Source organism: Parasteatoda tepidariorum, chromosome 7, assembly GCF_043381705.1.
Source record: "Parasteatoda tepidariorum isolate YZ-2023 chromosome 7, CAS_Ptep_4.0, whole genome shotgun sequence".
NCBI lineage: Eukaryota > Metazoa > Arthropoda > Arachnida > Araneae > Theridiidae > Parasteatoda > Parasteatoda tepidariorum.
This window is the reverse complement of record NC_092210.1, coordinates 68,377,291-68,385,981: the sequence shown is the minus strand read 5'-3', so window position 1 is coordinate 68,385,981 and position 8,691 is coordinate 68,377,291. Positions and strand designations below refer to the sequence as shown.

Below are 8,691 nucleotides of genomic sequence, written 5' to 3'. Positions count from 1 at the left end.
ATCTAATATCGAATAACTTTTGGTAGCAGTTTTTACATCATTTATAAAGTCATCAGTATCAGCAATCAGTATTTTTTTTAAAAAATCAATGCAAATGTTAATGCTTACATCAAGCAATTTCTAATCTCTCATTTTCTTATTGTTTTTATTACATTTATTCAATTTTTATTACTTTTGACATCAGGACCAAAGTATGCTCATAATACACATAAGAAATATTCACATAAGAAATATTTTTCTACAATGGACATTACAAGGAGGGATATATATTCATTATTTCAGCAAAACAGTAAAAGTAACAAAAGAATATGAAAAATAACCTAGAATACAGATGACATGCGTACAAAACTAGATTTTCAAAAGAAAAGAAAAATGGCGTTATATTTAAAAATTAGAATGAATGACTTTTTCAGTACTTTGTAATTGCGATTCTAAGGACTGCAGAGTAATCTACGCAGTGTTTTTCTATTGCGAGTTTAACAATTAATTATCTTCAAACTAAACATCTAATGTTATTTCATCTATTATTAACAAATTTTCATAATTTCAAGTCATATAGTTTTCGCGCAAAGCTTTTACAATTTTCTACTATAGGAAAGCAAACACGATCTTATTATAACTACTTAATTGTTCTTCTCTATATAAACAATAACTAATAGTTATTTGCTATCAAAATAATAGCTTATTGCTATTTTTTATCAAAATAATGGCTAATTGTTATTAATCCATAAAACACGGATTAATTACCCGAATAAACTAATTTGAAAATTATTTTAAATCCATATTCTTTCGTTATTTTAAAGCCTCTTATAGCATTTTAAATAGAAAAAAATTAAGCTAACCCTTTTTCATACCAGTCACTGCACTATATTCCAATGCTTGATAAATGTACCACTGCACTTTATCCTGCTTGATAAATTTACTGAAAATTTGTTACAATGCATCATTAAAATATATATATTTTTTTCAAAAGTTTAAGATATGAAGCAGATTTCAGAGAAAACTACTACTTTTCTCAATTTGTTTTAGCGAATGTAAAAAAATGTATGGAGTTTCTAATTGCATATTTTGTAACTTGATGATTTAAATTTTGAAATTTGATGAATGTTTTTTCCATCTGAGCTATAAAAGAAAATTTAATACAGGGAAATAAAAGATAATTCGATACTTGTATTATGCTAACAAACATCTCTCAGTAATTTGTATTTGCATTGTATTTTCCCTGTTATTAAGTTTCAAAAAATAAAAGGCTCCATAACATATAAAATAATATTTGACTGGTTTTAAGATTAAAAAAGGAATTGTTTTTAAATTTGAGTAGAAAAAAGTAATACTGTTGAAAATATTGCTTGTCTCTTTTAGTTAGTGCACGCCCCGAACGTAAGTAGAAATCTAAAATATGATGTAACAAATATACAACTAATGTCTAAATTATTAAATAAATGAATGTATTTTTGATTGTAAATTTATATTTACAGCGGGTGGTAAGTACTCACTTAAAAAGGCCTTTTTATTTTCTGATATAAGGATGCTTAAGTTCATTGAAAATTAATTAAAAGGAATTTTTAGCATTATTGTGATCATATATAAAAACAGCTTTACACTATTTATTTGAAATAAGAAATTTGTTCAATAATTTATAATAATAGTTTTTGCACCGCTAAAAATTTATTTGATTTCCCTTTAAGAAATACTTATAAATCACTGGTTATTGCAAAACAAATATTTTATTTCATTTGGTGGTAAATATCTTGAAAATGCATAAAAGAGATCATCAGTAAAATAAATACTACTTAAGTAATAACAGATTTTATCGAGTTAAAAAAATATCAAATTATCAAAATGACCACAAAATAAAGATATTAGTTTAATTAGAAATGTTAGCCTAATATTAGATAGCTAATACTTTGGTGATCAGTTATTTTTTTAAGCATGGGGAAGTCCATAAAAAAATCAATACATTGAGTTTGAATATTCTCTTAGTTTATTCTGTTGTTACTCTTTAGTTATATGTCTCATTCAATTTCTGAAATTTTTTTTCAGTTCACAGAGTCAGTAAGTGTTCTTTTTTGTATTGTCGAATTTAGATCTAGCTCTTTCTAGGGTAAAATGAATTTCATTGATGACTCAGGAAAAAAAAATTTTTTTTGTTGCTTTTTTACAAATATTTCATCTCGCCTTTCTCGGGGTTGAATTTTTCAAATTTGCAAATAATTTTTGTTTTTAAAACTGAAGATTGCTATTTTTAATTATTATTTAAAAAGTAATCCGTATTCTGTAAATAAAGTAAAAGTAATCTGTATTATTATTTCTTAAAACGTTATTAAAAAAAACTGTAGATAGATGAGAGTAACAGATTTCAGATTAGCAACGCCAAAATGTCCAAGATTCATTAAAAAACCTCTTTAACAAAACTGTAGATAGGTGAAAGTAACGGATTTCAAATTTGAAATAAACAATGCCGAAATATTTAAGATTCATTGAAAAATCTCATGTGACAGAAAAAAAAAGAAAAATAAACCCAAGTTTAATAATACAACTAAGATAAAGTGCCATTTTGGAAATAAGTATCAATTGCATGAATATTTGACAATTAGTTTTAATGAACAACGATGCATCTTGGTACTACAAATCTTTCCTTTTACTCTGCTTCAAGTTTTCTCACCGAATTGGCATTTTTTGCATGCATCTCTCAATTTTTAATTAGCTGTCCTCCTCGTTGACTTTGCATAATTAAGGTTAATGAAACGCTGTTTCAGAAACTCAGTTTGTATAAAAAATCGTGTTCTTTTGTTAAATTAATGTAAGAAACTATAACTAAAATACCATTAAAACTACTCTGAAGTGTATGCAACATTTCAGATGCCAACTATGTCATCTAACAAAGGACACACTGTCCAGAATTCCGGCTCAAGTATCAGTTTTACCGTAAAATCCGTTTTTCCGGATTATGTTACGGCTCCAAACATCTGATACACCGTAATTTTTAAAATTATTACCGTAAAATCACTGAATCACTATTAAATAATTATTATTGTAAAAATTATAACGTAACATTTTACAGCATTAATTACATTAATTACCGTAAAATCACTGAATCACTCTTACTAAATAAATATTATTGTAAAAATTACAACATAAAATTTTAAAGCAGAAATTAATTTTGCAATTGATGCATTCAAAGTGACAGAAATTTATACCATAATTTCATTTGGATGGTGTAAAGTGTATATATTTTCAGTGTATAAATTCATTTTGAGATTACATATAACTTAACATTTCGTTTCCAATTTTTTTTCAATTCCATCTATCATGTTTTGAAGTGTACAGTCATAAGGAAACGCATTTTAATACTTTCTATGTATCTTTACTACAAAATACTTGGAGTCCTATAACAATGGTATGAAACAAAATTATATTTTCGAATTTTAATCGAAATGAATTTTGTAAATTTTTTGCTATAAGATATTTGATTTTAAAACGAATTTAAATCATGTTTTCAAGTTATTCTCTATTTTTTATGTTCTTTTTGTCATGTAAAACTTTAAAGTATCTTTAAATGATTTTGCTTATTTATTTATTATTTATTAATGTATGATATTATTTATGATTTATTTATTTATGATATTATGTATTTATTTATTTATTTTACAGCGGGACAACTTGTTACACGCGGTAAGTATGTCGAAACAATCGACATTTTAAAGCGCATTTCCCAGATTTCTAAATTTCCTTTAAATATTTCATTAGTTATTTTACTGTTTAAAGATATAAATTACCAAAGAAAAAAATTTATTACTCCTACACATTGATTGCTCACAAATTCAGGCAGATTTTGATTTAAAAAATTATGATTAGTGATATTTCAGATTATACACTATCTGCCAATAAGTATTTGGACACCTATGCAAATGACTATATCTGCGGTCTTGAGATACGTCACGCCCTACGCCGGTATATATCGTGTAGGGAGCAACATCGGCATCGGCAAAATAGTGCAGTAGGCATGGGAATGCCGGCAGCGCTATTTTGGATTACAACGTGCTTCCTACGTTGTGTTTGTTTTACGGGGTGAACCCTTGTTACTTCCAGGACCACAATGCCAGCTGCCATGTTGCGAGGAGCCCCATTGGCACCATACCAAGCCTTGGTATGGTGCCAATGATGTTCATCGAATGGACTGGCTTGCCCAGACACCAGACTTGAACCCTATCGAGAAGCTCTGGGACGAGTTGGATCGCCGAATTATGGTGTGTACTACCCGTCCAAAATTGGTGAAGGAGCTTACATATCTTCTCCAAGCCGAATGGAAGAAAATGCCGCTAGCCGTCACACAAGGACTCGTGGTAAGTATGCCTCTGAAAGTTCACGCTTGTAATTGCCTCTCGTGGGGGCTCTACCAACTATTGATTATGAATAAAGCTTGCTTTTCTTTCCAGTCACACGTGTCCAAATACATATTAGTAGATAGTGAATACCAAAACGTAAACTAATGTAGTTTTCAATTTCTTAGAAAAATGCTATCAGGTACAAATTATATAAAGTAGGCATATGTTTATTATTAAACAAATGGAAAGGAGTAAAAAATGCAAAATTATCCTACATTAAATTATTTAAGCATTATTCAACTTTATTATAGCAACTGAAACCAAAAATTGATAATTTTAAAATTTTATATGTTTATAAAATTTTGCAAATAATGCTCATAACTTCTAAAACTCATTTTATTGAAAATGTCTACAATTCTTAAATTTATTATATTTTTTAAAAAATTAATTAATCATGATTTTTTTTCTGTTTTCATTGCAACCAGCAAAGAAAAAATTTCTCTGCTAAATAGGAAATCTGTTATATTCAGTCATTGAAAAATTAGTCATTTTATTTTTTTAGTACATTGTATTGTTTTTTTTTATATATAATTGATTTCTTTTCTAGTTTACAAAGTTCGAATACGTAGTAAGTAATTAATCGAAATATTTTTTGTAAGGATAAGCAAACTTGCTTAAAGTATTTTGAACACATAATGCTTTAAATTATACTCTAAACTTATACTAGCATTTTTTTTATTTTTCAGAGTCCATATTTTATTGAAAGAAGAAGAAATATTGAGTTGTTTTTCATTAACAATTTTCATATGCATATTTTTTAACATTTTCTTTTAATCTAATCACCCGGACAGATTTAATCTGCATCTTATTGTTCGTAGTCTGTTACCGTAAATTTAAAAACTAAATGTCATTGATGTCAATGTTAAAAATTTATGTGCTTTTGAGATTTTCCCAAAGTCAAGCTTATTTTCAAAATAGAAATTATTCCGGTAGAAAATGATTCAATGGAATAAGTAATTGTTAGCTTTAGATTAGCTAATTTAAATTTCAGTTTCTGTTCCATTATCTCCAACGTTCAGTTGTTGATTTTATGCGCATTGCTTTGAAATAATGACTTTTTATCATAGATATTATAACTTCATAGAATTCCGTGAAATTTAGTTAAAAAGTATGAGATGTTTTTTTAATTCTTAAATTTTATGTTTTTGGTGAGTTGAATAAGAAAATTTTGAACGGTCACTAGCGTGAGAAAACTATTTTGCGATTTATTTCTATCAAACGTTTTGAAAATTATAAAATAAATTTTTACAAACATAATGCGAAATAAATATTTAAAATTTCTCTTCTGAATTTAGAAATGTTTCTATGTAATTTCGTTGAGTTAGAAATGCGCAGCAGAATCAAATCTGTGAGAATTATTTTCAGTGTGAAAATATTCATAGCGTTTGAAACGGAAATAAATAAACATTTTCCTGAAGCCATTTGAGTTGTTACTGTCGAAACATAAATTTAGATTTGCAAAAATTAACAAAAGAATTTTATCTTCTAGCGGTAACGAAAGGACCTAATTATGGTAAGTTATAAAAAATTACATATACTTGTTGATTGACTTCATACATCTAAGAAAGATCTTATAATAATACACAAATTCGGTAAAATACTTGGGTATGCAAATTGCTTATAAGGTATACAACGTATTTTTCAAAGTTAAACATAACGCATGCAGTTAACGACAAACGAGGGAATTAAAAGAGAAAATGAAATGCTATATATATCCTAATATTAGATNATTTTACTATAATCTTATTATTTAATATGTTTATATTTTACAGATCTGGTATTTTAAGAAACTGCTGCAACATGCAGGTAATAAAATAATTTTAGTTTTTAATTTTTATTTAAATGAGTTTGTTGAAAATTACTCACAGAATTTGTGTTGATTTGACTGAGTATTATCAATGAATTTAATCAAAAATTATAATTCAAGGCAATTCCAAAGATAACTTAAATTCAAGGTAAAAATATAACTTTGTAGAAAGAATGCATTTTAAATTTCAAGACGTGTGTTGATATATATTTAAGAAAATTAATCATATATTTGTTTTATTTTAAAAAAAATCTATATGATATTTATCTTTTTTTTTCTAAGTAAATTTGTAAATTTAAAAAATATCTATGAATCTTAAAATTTAATGTAAATTTTCCATATTTTCTCTTGAAAAGTGATATAAATCTATTAGAATTTAATTAATAAAATTTTAGGTTTTTTTGGTTAGTTCTTTTTTTTAAATTTATTTTATTGTGTTACTATGTATGTCCTAGAGCCTATAAGAAGGATATAGTTAAATGCATAGCATATAATTATGTTTTTATTTATAAATATAATTATATCCATTTATATGCTTAAGTGGATCAACTGTATTCATGCTAATTCAAATATTACATTATTTTTTATCACTTTAGGAAATAATTCCTGGTTTGTACTTGGGTTCTGTTTTTACTGCTAAAGAATCAAAAGTGAGTTGATAATTTTTCCAATTATAATTTTTGCCATTGATTATTCATTTTAAATTAATTTTATTTAGACAATTTGTGTTTTATTCTTGTTTCTTCTGTAATAGTGCACACAGTTAAAGCATTAAATAATTGTTATTATTATGTATTAATGTTTAAATATATATATATATATATATACCACTTTGCAATGTATCTGATATTTTGTATTTGCGATTTTACGATGGCAATGTATACTGAATTCACTAAATTTGTAACACACTCTATGATTCACTTCGACCAATTTGTAACTTGTTACCGTGTCATAAACACATCCTTTGCCGTTATTATTTTATTCTTTGACTTCTAAAATATCTTTTAAATTTTTATGGTTCGTATAAATAAAATCACTGGAAAAAATTGCGGAGTGGTTTATATTTATCTTCTCAATTCGATAAATTGTGATACGTAATAGCCGGGATATGTAATTAATTCATTTCACTTTGCTTTATGGTATAGGGCATAATAAGGTCAGAGTTTAAGCGTTTTCATAGGCATATATTTTAAAACACTGTTTAAAAAATACCAGAAACTCTTCACAATTTTCAGCAAAAACAGTTTATTTTGTGAATATTTGTTTTGAGATTCTTCCTAAATTGTAAAATTTTGAAAATAATGTAAGAATTATGCGAACCTAAATTAAAGATATCTAGAGCTAAAGCTCTAGTTGAAGATAAAATAATTTTTTTTGGTTCTCAGAAAAAAACATGAAAAGGAACAGTTAGCAATGTTACTAAGTATTACAAAACGTTTTTGAAAGAGTATAAAAATAGATCAAATGCTGCAGAATAGAAACTAAAATTGTTTTAAAACTGTTAGTGTTCAATCCTTTTTGTGAAGTAAAAGTTGAAGTAAGTAATTTTTTATGAGAGAACAAGAAGGTGTTCTCGAAAAAAACCATTGCCATTTATTAATATATTTTAATGGAATGACAGTCATTATAGTATCGTTGCGTTTACGGTTCCTAAACAAAATACCTTAAATTAATTAGTCTCGCCTCTTCCCTGAAGCAAAATTTTGCCGAATTCGTAATTATATCCTAATTTAAAAATATTTAAAAAAATGAACTGGAAACAATGTGTACGCATTTGTTTACAATTCGTTAGTTTTTTACTCCTTCATAGCTTTCCATATAAACTTAATAAACTCACTAAAACTCACCAGATCACCTAAAATACTTGCTAAAAATACCTACCATCAATACGTCAAATGAATTTTTACAATCAACGACATTACATTAGAATTTGCATATTCCGAGCAAAAATTCAAAAATATATGAAGCGGTCTCATCTGAATTAAGCTCATTGATATCAAGTTGAAAAGCTATTTGATTTTAACATCAATTATATTAAGTCGAAATATTTTAAACCTGGAACTGAAGTTAATTAAGTAATAAAATGAATTTTATAACATTTGAAATTATTTTATTATTAATACGTTAAGATAAATTAAGTAAATGTTATTTAAAAGGTTTTTATTTTACTAACATCAAAATTAATTTTTAAATAAACACATTTATTTATCCCTTCAATAATTTTTTATTAATTGGTATCTGTTCATATAAACTTAATAAAGTTGCTCTTCACCGGATCAATCAAAATACTCATAAAAAAGTACCTAACATTAATATTTTGAAGGAAATTTTACAATCAACGACTTGATTGTCAATAAAGATGATATCACGGAAAATGCATGCAAAAATTCAAATTTATAGAAAAGGCCTCATTTTGAGGACGTTTGTTGATATCAAGTTATATGTTTTATTAATTCTTTATTCGTTATTATATATATTAATTAATATTTTTATTCA

General features: G+C 26.1%; 1 long non-coding RNA gene across 1 annotated transcript; it reads left to right on the top strand.

Moving 5' to 3' along the window:
• Positions 1-2,041: 2,041 nt before the first annotated feature.
• LOC107438806 (uncharacterized) lies at positions 2,042-5,903 on the top strand. The gene is made up of 4 exons (XR_006224907.2): positions 2,042-2,055; positions 3,655-3,675; positions 4,936-4,953; positions 5,878-5,903. It is a non-coding gene; the product is annotated as an uncharacterized lncRNA (long non-coding RNA).
• Positions 5,904-8,691: the final 2,788 nt, after the last annotated feature.